At 48.8% G+C, this 14,100-nt stretch overlaps 1 protein-coding gene across 1 annotated transcript in view; it reads right to left on the bottom strand.

The window, feature by feature from the left end:
* The window catches only part of TOPAZ1 (testis and ovary specific TOPAZ 1), a 321,592-nt gene that overhangs the window by 119,302 nt on the left and 188,190 nt on the right, over positions 1–14,100 (bottom strand). The window lies entirely within an intron of this gene.

Here is a 14,100-nt window from a genome sequence, read left to right as displayed (position 1 = left end):
TGTGCTTCTTTTCTCCGTAGCATAAACTGAAATGCGGCGCGGATTTCCAGGAAACAGCATGTCGGTCTATGCTTGCAGAGATGTGAGTGTTGTCCGTGGGAGAACAGAGAGAAAGACAAACTCTGATCATTGCATAAACCACTGCGTTCTCCTGTGAACACCAGCATCACTGCAGAAGATACAGTGCGTCCAGGACGCAGTGTGTACACATACCCTTACAAAAAAGGAATAGGACCCCGCTTCACCATATAGGTGCTCAGGAGAAAAAAGGGGAGAATAATAAAGAGAGAACTCCGGCACACTACCTCAATGTAGTCAGACACAAAAAGGTTTCTTTTTATATATTATTTTATTTTTGAAAAAAGGAATTCATGCATTATGATGTCCAAAAATTAACGTTTCAACCATAATATGGTCTTCATCAAAAGGACCATCTGTGATTATCAGGCAAGGTGAGCTGTTACTAGGCGATGCGATGCGGCGAGTACCAAGGAGAAGATGCTCAAGAGTACGAATAAATATAAAGTCTTAAAGCTATTGATCGCAAGTGCATGTAAGACCGCTATATTGGTAAAGCCCAGTCATATTCTATACTCAGGTATAGCCACAGTTTTATATATGCGTGGCGCCACGCAGAGGGAGCAGGTCCTATTGTCCTACCACACAGGTTCAGATAGTCCGGCACCCATTAGGTGATATCCATTAACTACTTAGGAACCTGATCAGAAACTCCTTATCCGTGTGTATACACAGCAGCATGTATCCCTATATAATGCAGTAAATATTACTTAAAGGATATACTATCGCAACATTATTATAGTATACAGGCTCGAGCTTAACCTGGATACAGACACTACTCTGCTATACTGTATAGGATACAGGAGCAAACTATTGCCCCTCTCCCACTGCATAGACAGACCCAGTAACAAGACGAGTATATATAAAACTGTGGCTATACCTGAGTATAGAATATAATAATAATAATAATAATAATAATTTTATTCATTTATATAGCGCTATTAATTCCACAGCGCTTTACATACATTGGCAATAATGTCCCCATTGGGGCTCACAATCTAGAGTACCTATCCGTATGTCTTTGGAGTGTGGGAGGAAACCGGTGTACCCGGAGGAAACCCACGCAAACACGGGGAGAACATACAAACTCCTTGCAGATGGTGTCCTTGATGGGAATTGAACCCAGGACCCCAGCGCAGCAAGAATGCAGCGCAAACCACTGAGCCACCGTGCCGCCCATATGACTGGGCTTTAGCAATATAGCGGTCTTACATGCACTTGCGATCAATAGCTTTAAGACTTTAAATTTATTCGTACTCTTGAGCATCTTCTCCTTGGTACTCGCCGCATCGCATCGCCTAGTAACAGCTCACCTTGCCTGATAATCACAGATGGTCCTTTTGATGAAGACCATATTATGGTTGAAACGTTAATTTTTGGACATCATAATGCATGAATTCCTTTTTTCAAAAATAAAATAATATATAAAAAGAAACCTTTTTGCACATACCCTTAGGCTGTGTGCACATGCTGCGTTTTTTGCTACGTTTTTTGGGTGCAGTTTTGGTCCCAAAACTGCATGAATTTCCTTCCCCAGCAAAGTCTATGAGATTTTATTTTGGCTATCTGCACATTGCAGGGTTTTTTTTTTTTTTTGCTGCGTCTTTGTGGTGACCACAAAGATTCACCATGTCAATTCATTTTGCGTTTTTCATCATGTTTTCCACCCATTGAATGCAGTGGATAAAAATACGCATCAAAAAACGTGCAAAAATGCATGTGTTTTTTTACGTGATTTTTCCTGTGGGTGCATTTTTGTGCGGTTTTTTGGGGCCAAAAACGCTGCATCTTTGTGGTCAGAAAAAAACGCAGCGTGCGCACATAGCCTTATATTTTTTAGCCCCTCTGTGCAACAGAAAAGACTTTTAACTGCGCAGTTGCCATGGTGAATAGCTACCATGTCACCTAAGGAGTTTCACAGAAAAAAAGGGGCTCCCTCTGTTAGCCCATTCCTCTTAGGCCTGTTTCACACGTCAGTGATTCTGGTACGTTTGTGCTTTTTTTTAAACGTACCAGAATCACTGACATACGCAGACCCATTATAATGAATGGGTCTGCTCACACGTCAGTGATTTTTCACTGCACGTGTCTCCGTGCGGCCTACCCGCGTGTCCGTGATTGCCGCACGGAGACATGTCCATTTTTTTTGGCATCACTGATGTCCCACGGACCACGCAGTGGTGTGGTCCGTGAAACACGTGTCAGAAAAAAACGCGCTTTTAAAATAAAAATCATTTTTACTCACCCGGCTCCAGCGATGTCCTCTGCAGCCTGTGCAGCTTGCTGCTTCTGAGCCGGCTCATTACGGTCGCGCATATTCATGATGCACGACACAGCCGACCCGGAAGCAGCTGTTGCGGGGGTCAGCGCCGGCCGGATGCTGCACCGCGGGAGCGATCAGCACCATGGAGAGCGGGAGCGCGCACAGGTGAGTTAATCTCCAAGTGCAATCACGGGCCACGGAGAACGGAGCCCGGATTGCACTTAGACAACCCACGTGTGCCGTGATTCACGGCACACGGAGGGACATGTGCATGTTTTACACGCCAGTGTTTTTCACTGACGTGTGAAACGGGCCTTACCCACATGACATGATTCAAGTAGTTATTGGGTTGTCTTGACAACAAAACTCTTAGCGTGATTCAAATGACACTATTCACTATAATGAGGCCGTAGTTAGTCTGGCCTCTGTTCAGCTGTGTCCTTTTCAGAAGTGCACAAAACTATGGTCGACTGCGGTTTTGTGCACAATTAAAGACAGAGACTGTTAGATCATAGGCCAGACACATTCTAAAATGACTCCCTCTGCCTCATTATGGTGAATTTTCAGTTCAGGGTTCTGTCAATCACGTATTTCAGATATCTACACTTCAACCCCAGTGTAAGCACTCAGCGCAGAGTGCAGGATAAATATGAGTGGAGTCTTACTGCGGTCTTTGGGAAGAAGAATGAATAAATAGCAAGTCAAAAATTGTATTTATTTATTTTTTACATGCGGAATAAGTGATTAGACCACTTTATTCTTCGGTTCGGGTTGCATCACCACGTTTTGAGAGCTAAACGTTTCCTATATTTCTACCAATAGAGTATGTCAGCACTTTTTGTGGAATGAGTTGACATTTATATTGGTACCATTTTCAGGCACATATTTTTGGATATTTTTTTATTCCAATCTTTGCACAATGAACATGAAAACTGCAATTAAATTATTTTCTTTTTTACACCGTTCACCATGGGGAACAAGTGATAAGAAAGGTTTATTCTTTGGGCCAGTATGATTATAGCAATACCACATTTAAATAATTTAAAAAAAAAAAAATGTTTTGTGACTTTTACACAATAAAAACAAATTTTATAGTAAAAAAAATATATATTGTTTTTGCATCCCTCTATTTTGAGAGCTGTAGCTTTTTTTTTTTCTATTTTTCACTGATGGGGCTGTATGGTGGCTTGTTTTTCCCGATTCAATATGATCGTTCAGCTATAACATTTTTATTTATATAACACTTTTTCATCGCATTTTATTCCACCTTTTTTTTCGGCAGTATGATGATAGAGTATAGCTTTTTGCCTTTTCTTTTTTTTGGTGTTCACTTAAATGGTTAACTTAGTTTGATAGTTTTTTTTTTTTTACTGATTGGTTGTTCCGGATGTGGCGATACCAATTATGTGCACATATTTTTGTGTTGTTTGTTATTGTTTTTACATAAAATATTTTTGTTAATCTGTTTTTTGTTTTTTTTTTATTTTGGGATTTTTTTAAAAAAAAACAACAAACTATTTTGAGAACGTTTTTAAAAACTTTTATTTAAACTCACTTTGGGGCATTAACTTTTGTAACTCTGATTGCTCTTATAATATATTGCAATGCAAATGCATTACACCTGTCAGTGTGACACTGACAGATCCCCTCTTAGAACTTGCTCTTGGCATGGTCTAACAGGCCACCGTAGCCAGCAAACTTGGAGGTCATTATTTGATCTCGGGATTTGGAACCCCCACGACATGATCACAGGCTCTCAATGTGTGGGAAAGGGAACACACTCCCCCTTTCAGACTCCTAAATGCTGCAGTTGCTATTGATTGTGGCATGTAGAGGATTAAAAGCCAGTGTCAGTGTGGGCATTGTCCCTGGCTATGACAGCTGGAGCTCACTATCACTTATGCCAAGTTCCCAGCAGCAATTGGGCGGTACTGATCCTTTGCCCCACATGATCACAATTACGTACATATACGTCATAGTTCAAGAATCCCCATCCAGACCATGACGCATGGGTATGCCAAAGGTTGTAAAGGACTTAAATGCCACTGTCAACATGCCAGCTGTCCTTTATTACAGCCATCGGCAACTTGAGCGATAAAATCATAGGTTGCTTATTGGTTCCCTAGCAGCCGGGGCCGTCTGAAGGCCTCTGTGCCTTCCACGTGACATCTAATTAAGCTAAATAAAGAAAACTATGTTAAAGTATTCTTCTAGTGTGGGAAAAATACAACAAAATAAGAATGGTTTACAACAAAAGGCTATGTGCCCACGTTGCGTACTTACTGCATGCATCCTGCGTCCCCAGCACAATCTATGAAGATTGTGCATATCCATGCGCACGTTGCATTTTAGAACGCAGCAATTTGCATGCTGCCAAATCGCTGCGTTCTAAAAAGCAACATGTTACTTATTCCGTGTGCTTTGGATGCAGCCCCCACTATGTCTATGGGAGAGGCAGCATCCAGAGCACATGAAATCGGCTTTATCACTGCATTCATTATGCAGTGTTTCTGCAGCGATTTGAACCGCACGTGTGCTGTTCAAATCGCTGCAGAAATTTCTGCAGGGACACAACGCAACGTGCGCACATAGCCAAAGAGTGTTTACAGTTTATTCTTAGATGTAACAAAGTGAATCAACAAAAGAGATTTAAATCAAGTCAACATTGGATGTGACCACCTTGGAATCAAGACACCATCAATTTTTACAAGACCACTTGTACAGAGTCAGGGATTTGGCAGTATTATAGCCAGGTGCATGAATAACCAAATATGCCAAACAGGTTATAATGAAGGGAATTTTGTTTACTTACCGTAAATTCCTTTTCTTCTAGCTCCAATTGGGAGACCCAGCCAATTGGGGTGTATAGCTTCTGCCTCCGGAGGCCACACAAAGTATTACACTTAAAAGTGTAAGCCCCTCCCCTCTGCCTATACACCCCCCCGTGCATCACGGGCTCCTCAGTTTTGGTGCAAAAGCAGGAAGGAGGAAGCAGTCCCTGGGTGGGTAAAAGAATACCTCGGTAATAGAGCCGTAACACGGCCCCTTCCTACAGGTGGGCAATCGCCGCCTGAAGGACTCGCCTACCTAGGCTGGCATCTGCCGAAGCGTAGGTATGCACCTGATAGTGTTTCGTGAAAGTGTGCAGACTCGACCAGGTAGCCGCCTGACACACCTGCTGAGCCGTAGCCTGGTGCCGCAATGCCCAGGACGCACCCACGGCTCTGGTAGAATGGGCTTTCAGCCCTGACGGAACCGGAAGCCCAGAAGAACGGTAGGCTTCAAGAATTGGTTCCTTGATCCACCGAGCCAAGGTTGACTTGGAAGCCTGTGACCCTTTACGCTGGCCAGCGACAAGGACAAAGAGCGCATCCGAGCGGCGCAGGGGCGCCGTACGGGAAATGTAGATTCTGAGTGCTCTCACAAGATCTAACAAGTGCAAATCCTTTTCACATTGGTGAACTGGATGAGGGCAAAAAGAAGGTAAGGAGATATCCTGATTGAGATGAAAAGGGGATACCACCTTAGGGAGAAAATCCGGAACCGGACGCAGAACCACCTTGTCCTGGTGAAACACCAGGAAGGGGGCCTTGCATGACAGTGCAGCTAGCTCAGACACTCTCCGAAGTGACGTGACTGCCACTAGGAAGACCACCTTCTGTGAGAGGCGAGAAAGAGAAATATCTCTCATTGGCTCGAAAGGTGGTTTCTGAAGAGCCGTTAGCACCCTGTTCAGATCCCAGGGTTCTAGCGGACGCTTGTAAGGAGGGACTATGTGGCAAACCCCCTGCAGGAACGTGCGTACCTGCGGGAGCCTGGCTAGACGCTTTTGAAAAAACAGAGAGCGCCGAGACTTGTCCCTTAAGAGAGCCGAGAGACAAACCCTTTTCCATTCCGGATTGAAGGAATGACAGAAAAGTGGGCAAGGCAAATGGCCAGGGAGTAAACCCCTGATCAGAGCACCAGGATAAGAAGATCCTCCACGTCCTGTGGTAGATCTTGGCTGACGTTGGTTTCCTGGCCTGTCTCATAGTGGCAATGACCTCTTGAGATAACCCTGAAGCCGCTAGGATCCAGGACTCAATGGCCACACAGTCAGGTTGAGGGCCGCAGAATTCAGATGGAAAAATGGCCCTTGAGACAGCAAGTCTGGTCGGTCTGGCAGTGCCCACGGTTGGCCCACCGTGAGATGCCACAGATCCGGGTACCACGACCTCCTCGGCCAGTCTGGAGCGACGAGGATGGCGCGGCGGCAGTCGGACCTGATCTTGCGTAACACTCTGGGCAGCATTGCCAGAGGAGGAAACACATAAGGTAGTCGAAACTGCGATCAATCCTGAACTAATGCCTCCGCCGCCAGAGCTCTGTGATCTTGAGACCGTGCCATGAATGCCGGGACTTTGTTGTTGTGCCGAGACGCCATGAGATCGACGTCCGGCGTTCCCCAGCGGCAACAGATCTCTTGAAACACGTCCGGGTGAAGAGACCATTCCCCTGCGTCCATGCCCTGGCGACTGAGAAAGTCCGCTTCCCAGTTTTCTACGCCCGGGATGTGAACTGCGGAGATGGTGGAGGCTGTGGCTTCCACCCACAGCAGAATCCGCCGAACTTCCTGGAAGGCTTGCCGACTGCGTGTGCCGCCTTGGTGATTGATGTATGCCACCGCCGTGGCGTTGTCCGACTGAATTCGGATCTGCCTGCCTTCCAGCCACGGCTGGAACGCCTTTAGGGCTAGATACACTGCCCTTATCTCCAGAACATTGATCTGAAGAGAGGACTCTGGCTGAGTCCAGGTACCCTGGGCCCTGTGGTGGAGAAAGACCGCTCCCCACCCTGACAGACTCGCGTCCGTCGTGACCACAGCCCAGGATGGGGGCAGGAATGATTTCCCCTTCGACAGAGAAGTGGGAAGAAGCCACCACTTAAGGGAGGCCTTGGCTGCCCGAGAGAGGGAGACGTTCCTGTCGAGGGACGTCGACTTCCTGTCCCATTTGCGGAGAATGTCCCATTGAAGTGGACGCAGATGAAACTGCGCAAAAGGAACTGCCTCCATTGCTGCCACCATCTTCCCTAGGAAGTGCATGAGGCGCCTCAAGGGGTGCGACTGGGCTTGAAGGAGAGATTGCACCCCTGTCTGTAGTGAACGCTGTTTGTCCAGCGGAAGCTTCACTATCGCTGAGAGAGTATGAAACTCCATGCCGAGATATGTCAGTGATTGGGTCGGTGACAATTTTGACTTTGGGAAATTGATGATCCACCCGAATCTCTGGAGAGTCTCCAGAGCAATGTTCAGGCTGTGTTGGCATGCCGCCCGAGAGGGGGCCTTGACAAGCAGATCGTCTAAGTAAGGGATCACCGAGTGTCCTTGAGAGTGTAGGACTGCTACCACTGTTGCCATGACCTTGGTGAAGACCCGTGGGGCTGTCGCCAGGCCGAAAGGCAGTGCCACGAACTGAAGGTGTTCGTCCCCGATGGCGAAGCGCAGGAAGCGCTGATGCTCTGGTGCAATCGGCACGTGGAGATAAGCATCTCTGATGTCGATTGATGCTAGGAAGTCTCCTTGGGACATTGAGGCGATGACGGAGCGGAGAGATTCCATCCGGAACCGCCTGGTTTTCACGTGTCTGTTGAGCAGTTTTAGGTCCAGAACGGGACGGAAAGATCCGTCCTTTTTTGGCACCACAAACAAGTTGGAGTAAAAACCGTGACCCCATTGCTGAAGGGGAACAGGGATCACCACTCCTTCTGCCTTCAGAGTGCTCACCGCCTGAAGAAGAGCATCGGCTCGCTCGGGGGGCGGAGATGTTCTGAAGAAACGAGTCGGGGGACGAGAGCTGAACTCTATCCTGTAACCGTGAGACAGAATGTCTCTCACCCATCGGTCTTGGACATGTGGCAACCAGGCGTCGCAAAAGCGGGAGAGCCTGCCACCGACCGAGGATGCGGTTTGGGGAGGCCGAAAGTCATGAGGAGGCCGCTTTAGGAGCGGTTCCTCCGGCGGTCTTCTTAGGACGTGACTTAGACCGCCATGAATCGGAGTTCATCTGACCCTTCTGTGGCCTGTTGGACGAGGAGAATTGAGATCTGGCTGAGGGCCGAAAGGACCGAAACCTCGATTGTACCTTCCTTTGTGGAGGTCTGTTTGGTTTGGACTGGGGTAAGGACGAGTCCTTTCCCTTGGATTGTTTAATGATTTCATCCAATTGCTCGCCAAACAGGCGGTCGCCAGAAAATGGCAACCCGGTTAAGAACTTTTTGGAAGCAGCGTCTGCCTTCCATTCACGTAGCCACATGGCCCTGCGGACTGCCACCGAATTGGCGGATGCTACCGCCGTACGGCTCGCAGAGTCCAGGACAGCATTCATGGCGTAGGACGCAAACGCCGACGCCTGAGAGGTTAAGGACACTACTTGCGGAGTAGAGGCACGTGTGACTGCATTAATCTCAGACTGACAAGCTGAGATAGCTTGGAGTGCCCATACGGCTGCGAATGCCGGAGCAAAGGACGCGCCAATAGCTTCATAGATGGATTTCATCAGGAGCTCTATCTGCCTGTCAGTGGCATCCTTGAGTGATGCACCATCTGCCACTGCAACTATGGATCTAGCCGCCAGTCTAGAGACTGGAGGATCCACCTTGGGACACTGAGCCCAACCCTTGACTACGTCAGGGGGGAAGGGATAACGAGTGTCATTAAGGCGCTTAGTAAAGCGCTTATCTGGAAAGGCTCGGTGTTTCTGGACTGTATCTCTGAAGTCGGAGTGATCAAGAAACCCACTCCGTGGACGTTTGGGGAACCTAAAATGGAATTTCTCCTGTTGAGAAGCTGACTCCTCAATCGGAGGAGCTGGAGGAGAAAGATCCAACACCTGATTGATGGACGCTATAAGGTCGTTTACTATGGTGTCCCCTTCAGGCGTATCAAGGTTAAGAGCGGTGTCAGGATCAGAGCCCTGATCTGCGACCTCCGCTTCATCCTCCAGAGAGTCCTCATGCTGAGACCCTGAGCAGTGAGATGAAGTCGAGGGAATTTCCCAGCGAGCCCGCTTAGTCGGTCTGGGACTGCGGTCCGTGTCAGAGTCCTCACCGTGGGACCTATGAGTCGCCCCAGGAGCACTTTGCTGCTCCAACCGAGGGGGGCCTGGGGTCAATGATTCAACTGTGCCCGGGGCCAGTGTTACCGGTCTGGACTGCAAAGCTTCTAGTATTTTAGCAGACCATTTATCCATAGACTCAGACAGTTTGTCAGCGAATACTGCAAACTCTGTCCCTGTCACCTGGACAGTGGCAGCAGGTGGTTCCACCTGGGCCGGGGGTCCCACCAGTGGCAGAGGCTCCGGCTGAGTGAGTGTCACAGGTGCCGAACATTGCACACAATGAGGGTAGGTGGAACCTGCAGGTAGCATAGCCGCACATGAGGTACAGGTAGCAAAGTAAGCCTGTGCCTTGGCACCCTTGCTTTTTGCGGACGACATGCTGTTGTCTCCCCTTAGAGCAATCAGTGAGGGTATATAGCCAAAAGCAAATAGTGCAGCCGTATAGAGTAAATGTATACAAAATAAGTATATAAATATACACTTCGGCACCCAGGGGGCCAGCACCTAGTAACAGGTGCGGCTTACCGACCGCCAGCAGCGGTTGTGTGACCACCAGATTCCTTGCCCGGGCCTCCCAGAGCTGTGGAGCTCGGTGTTGTCTCCCCTCTGAAATTCTTCAGCGTCTGAAGTGCTGACAGGAATGGCTGCCAGTGTTCTGAGAGGAGGAGGGGGCCGTGGGCGTGCCTCAGAAAGTGCGGGAATCTGGTGCCCCACGGTGCTCAGTGAGGGGGGAGGAGGATACAAAGTATGCTCCAGCCCTCAGCGCTGACGTCCAGTGCAGCGTCCCGCCCTTACCCCTGACTGGCAGGCCCGGGGGCGGGAGTATGCGGTACTAGGCCGCAAAAGCCGGGGACTAAAGTTATAAGCGCGGCCGGCAAACAAGCGCGGTCAGCGCGGTAGTCCCGGCGCACCAACACACCCAGCAGCTGCTGCAGCGTTCACAACACAGGCGCTCTGTGCGCCGTCCCCAAGGGGACACAGAGTACCTCAGAGTAGCAGGGCCCTGTCCCTGATGATACCCGGCTCCTGTCCAGCAGATTCCGCCAGGGGCTGTGGAGGGAGCACGGTCCCAGTGCCTGGTGACCGGTTAGGATCCCACTTCACCCAGAGCCCCTAAGGGATGGGGAAGGAAAACAGCATGTGGCTCCTGCCTATGTACCCGCAATGGGTACCTCAACCTTAACAGCACCGCCGACCAGAGTGGGGTGAGAAGGGAGCATGCCGGGGGCCCTGTTATGGGCCCTCTTTTCTTCCATCCGATATAGTCAGCAGCTGCTGCTGACTAAATTGTGGAGCTTGCGTGCATGTGTGCCTCCTTCGCACAAAGCATAAAAACTGAGGAGCCCGTGATGCACGGGGGGGTGTATAGGCAGAGGGGAGGGGCTTACACTTTTAAGTGTAATACTTTGTGTGGCCTCCGGAGGCAGAAGCTATACACCCCAATTGGCTGGGTCTCCCAATGGAGCGACAAAGAAAATCATCATTTTCATATGTAGGTTGAAACACAGTCATCAACAAACAGATAAAGCTGTGTGGGAGGCTTCTAACTGGGTAAAGGAAGAACCAAACCCTGCTGCTGTTTAGTTGCCTGAACTAACATATACAAAAATTAATCCCATACAATGAATAAAAAAAAAATAAAAATCGAATTGGCGCTTTTTGGTTTGCTGAAACCGCTTTCTTCTACAAAAAGTCAACAAACCAAACATTTTTTTTTTTTTTTTAACAAAGTACCCAGTTTTCTTAAAGGGAATCTGTCACCAGGTTTTTGCTACCTGATCTGAGAGCAGCATAACGTAAGGGCAGAGATCCTAATTCCAGTGATGTGTCACTTACTGGGCTGCTTAAGCTGGTGTCACACTAAGCGACAGTGACAACGACGTCGCTGTTACGTCACCATTTTCGGTGACGTAACAGCGACCTTGTAAGTCGCTGTTATGATCGCTGCTTAGCTGTCAAACACAGCAGAAGCAGCGATCATAACGTCGCTGTGCTACATGTGCAGAGAGCAGGGAGCCGCGCTTAGCGCTGGCTCCTTGCTCTCCTAGGTACAGTACACATCGGGTTAATTAACCCGATGTGTGCTGCAGCTACATGTCACAGTGCAGAGAGCAGGGAGCCGCGCACACTGCTTAGCGCTGGCTCCTTGCTCTCCTTGCTACAGTATACATCGGGTTAATTACCCGATGCATACTGCAGCCACATGTCACAGTGCAGGAGCCGGCACTGGCAGCAAGAGCGGAGGCTGGTAACCAGCGTAAACATCGGGTAACCAGGGAAAGGTCTTCCCTTGGTTTCCCGATGTTTACGCTGGTTACAGCTTACCGCAGCTGCCAGTGCCGGCTCCTGATCGCTTCATTTCGTCGCTCTCTCGCTGTCACACACAGCGATGTGTGTGTCACAGCGGGAGAGTGACGACCAAAAAATGAAGCTGGACATTCAGCAACGACCGGCGACCTCACAGCAGGGGCCAGGTCGTTGCTGGATGTCACACACAGCGACAGCGACGGGACGTCGCTGCAACGTCACCGAAAATGGTGACGTAGCAGCGACGTCGTTGTCGTCGTCGTTATGTGTGACACCAGCTTTAGTGTAGTTCTGATAAAATCACTGTTTAATCAGCAGCAGATTATCATTAGAAGATTACTCGGCCTGCTGCCAGGTAGTCGAGTGTATTCATGAGCTCCGTATAACTGCTAGATCTGCACCAAAGAAAACATTGATTTTATCAAAATGACAGCAAACAGCTCAGTAAGTGACAAATCAGAGTCTGTGTCCCTACGTCATGCTGCTCTCAGATGGGGGTAGAAAAAAAAAAAAAATAGTGACAGATTCCCTTTAACCACTAAAACATGAAAAATGAAACCTTATACATTTGGTATCCCTGTAATCATACTGATCTTAAGAATAACATTTATTATTTCTTTTCTCCATTTCACAGGATGTGGAATTTTTTCCCCCTGTATTTTTACTGTATTACATTACATTTTCTTATTCACAAATATCAACTCATCCCACGAAACAAAACGTAGTCATATGGCTAGGTTGGCGAAAAAATTAAAAGTCATAGATCTTGGAAGAAAAGGGGAAAAAAGTGATGACAAAAAAAAAAGCCCAGGCTTTAAGGCATTAACTCCTTAATGACCGCGATACGCTTTTTAATGACGGCAGGAGAGGGTACTTATTCCTTTGCGCCGCTTTTTCACGGCGCTCAGGAAAAAGTGTATAGAGCCTCCCAGCGTCGGAAAATCTCTGGGATTTCAGCTACCGGGGGTAGCCGAGACCCTGGAGATCACGATCAGAGTCGGTTTTTCCGGTTCCAGGTCACGTGATCGCCATTACAAACCGTGTAACAGAGATGATGTGAAAGTTAATTCCCGGTGTGGCAAAAGCCTCCTCAACCCCCCCCCACCCCCTCCGGACCCGACCCCATCCCCCTTTCGACGATCTAAAATGGCCACTGCCGCATGAGTGGTGTTCCCGCCACATTCATCCTTCTTTGATTTCTGTGCCATCTGACATGGCAGATGGCACAGAAAGGTCCTCCCAGGTCAACCCCTGTCAAGCTGTCACCCCCCCCGGTCTCCCCAGTTACTGCCCCCTGCGCCCTTCCTTCTCCTTGTTTGCAGCAGAAATGCTAGCCGCAGGCGCAGACAGCTGCTGTCAGCCGGCTCTCTGCACGCAGGGACATCGCTTACACACGCAGATCACACTGGCTTGCTGTGGACCCGGGGAGCGAAAGTGCAGTATCACTGCATTCACACTCCTCACATGGAATGCCTGCACTTCCAGAAAATGGTGGATACGTTGCCTGAGCGTATTCCATTTCCCATATCCTGGAACAGAGTCGTCGTGGGACCTCCAAAATGGATTACAGCGGAACAGATTTTTTGTTTTCTTTGTCGCTCCATTGGGAGACCCAGACAATTGTTTTCACGATTGGGTGTATAGCTACTGCCTCCGGAGGCCACACAAAGTATTACACTTAAAAGTGTAAGGCCCCTCCCCTTCTGGCTATACACCCTCCCGTGGGATCACGGGCTCCTCAGTTTTCATGCTTTGTGCGAAGGAGGGGCCTTACAGATCAGGGCCGACTGCCGTCGCGCCATCCTCGTCGCTCCAGACTGGCCGAGGAGATCGTGGTACCCAGATCTGTGGCACCTCACGGTAGGCCAACCATGGGCACTACCAGAACGACCAGACTTGCTATCTCAAGGGCCGTTTTTCCACCTGAATTCTGCGGCCCTGAACCTGACTGTGTGGTCATTGAGTCCTGGATCCTAGCATCTTCAGGATTATCTCGAGGGGTTATTACCACCATGAGACAGGCTAGAAAACCATCCTCCGCCAAGATCTACCACAGGACGTGGAAGATATTCTTATCTTGGTGCTCTGCTCAGGGAGTTTCTCCCTGGCCTTTTGCATTGCCTACTTTTCTTTCCTTTCTGCAATCCGGATTGGAAAAAGGTTTGTCGCTCAGCTCCCTTAAAGGACAAGTCTCAGCGCTATCTGTATTTTTTCAGAAACGCCTAGCACGACTTGCTCAGGTACGCACGTTCCTGCAAGGAGTTTGTCATATCGTCCCTCCTTACAAGCGGCCGTTAGAGCCCTGGGATCTGAACAAGGTTCTAATTGCTCTCCAGAAGCCGCCTTTCGAGCCTA

This window comes from Anomaloglossus baeobatrachus, chromosome 6, assembly GCF_048569485.1.
Source record: "Anomaloglossus baeobatrachus isolate aAnoBae1 chromosome 6, aAnoBae1.hap1, whole genome shotgun sequence".
In the NCBI taxonomy this organism is placed as follows: Eukaryota; Metazoa; Chordata; class Amphibia; order Anura; family Aromobatidae; genus Anomaloglossus; species Anomaloglossus baeobatrachus.
Note: the sequence above shows the minus strand (reverse complement) of the source record. Positions and strands in the feature narration are given on the sequence as shown.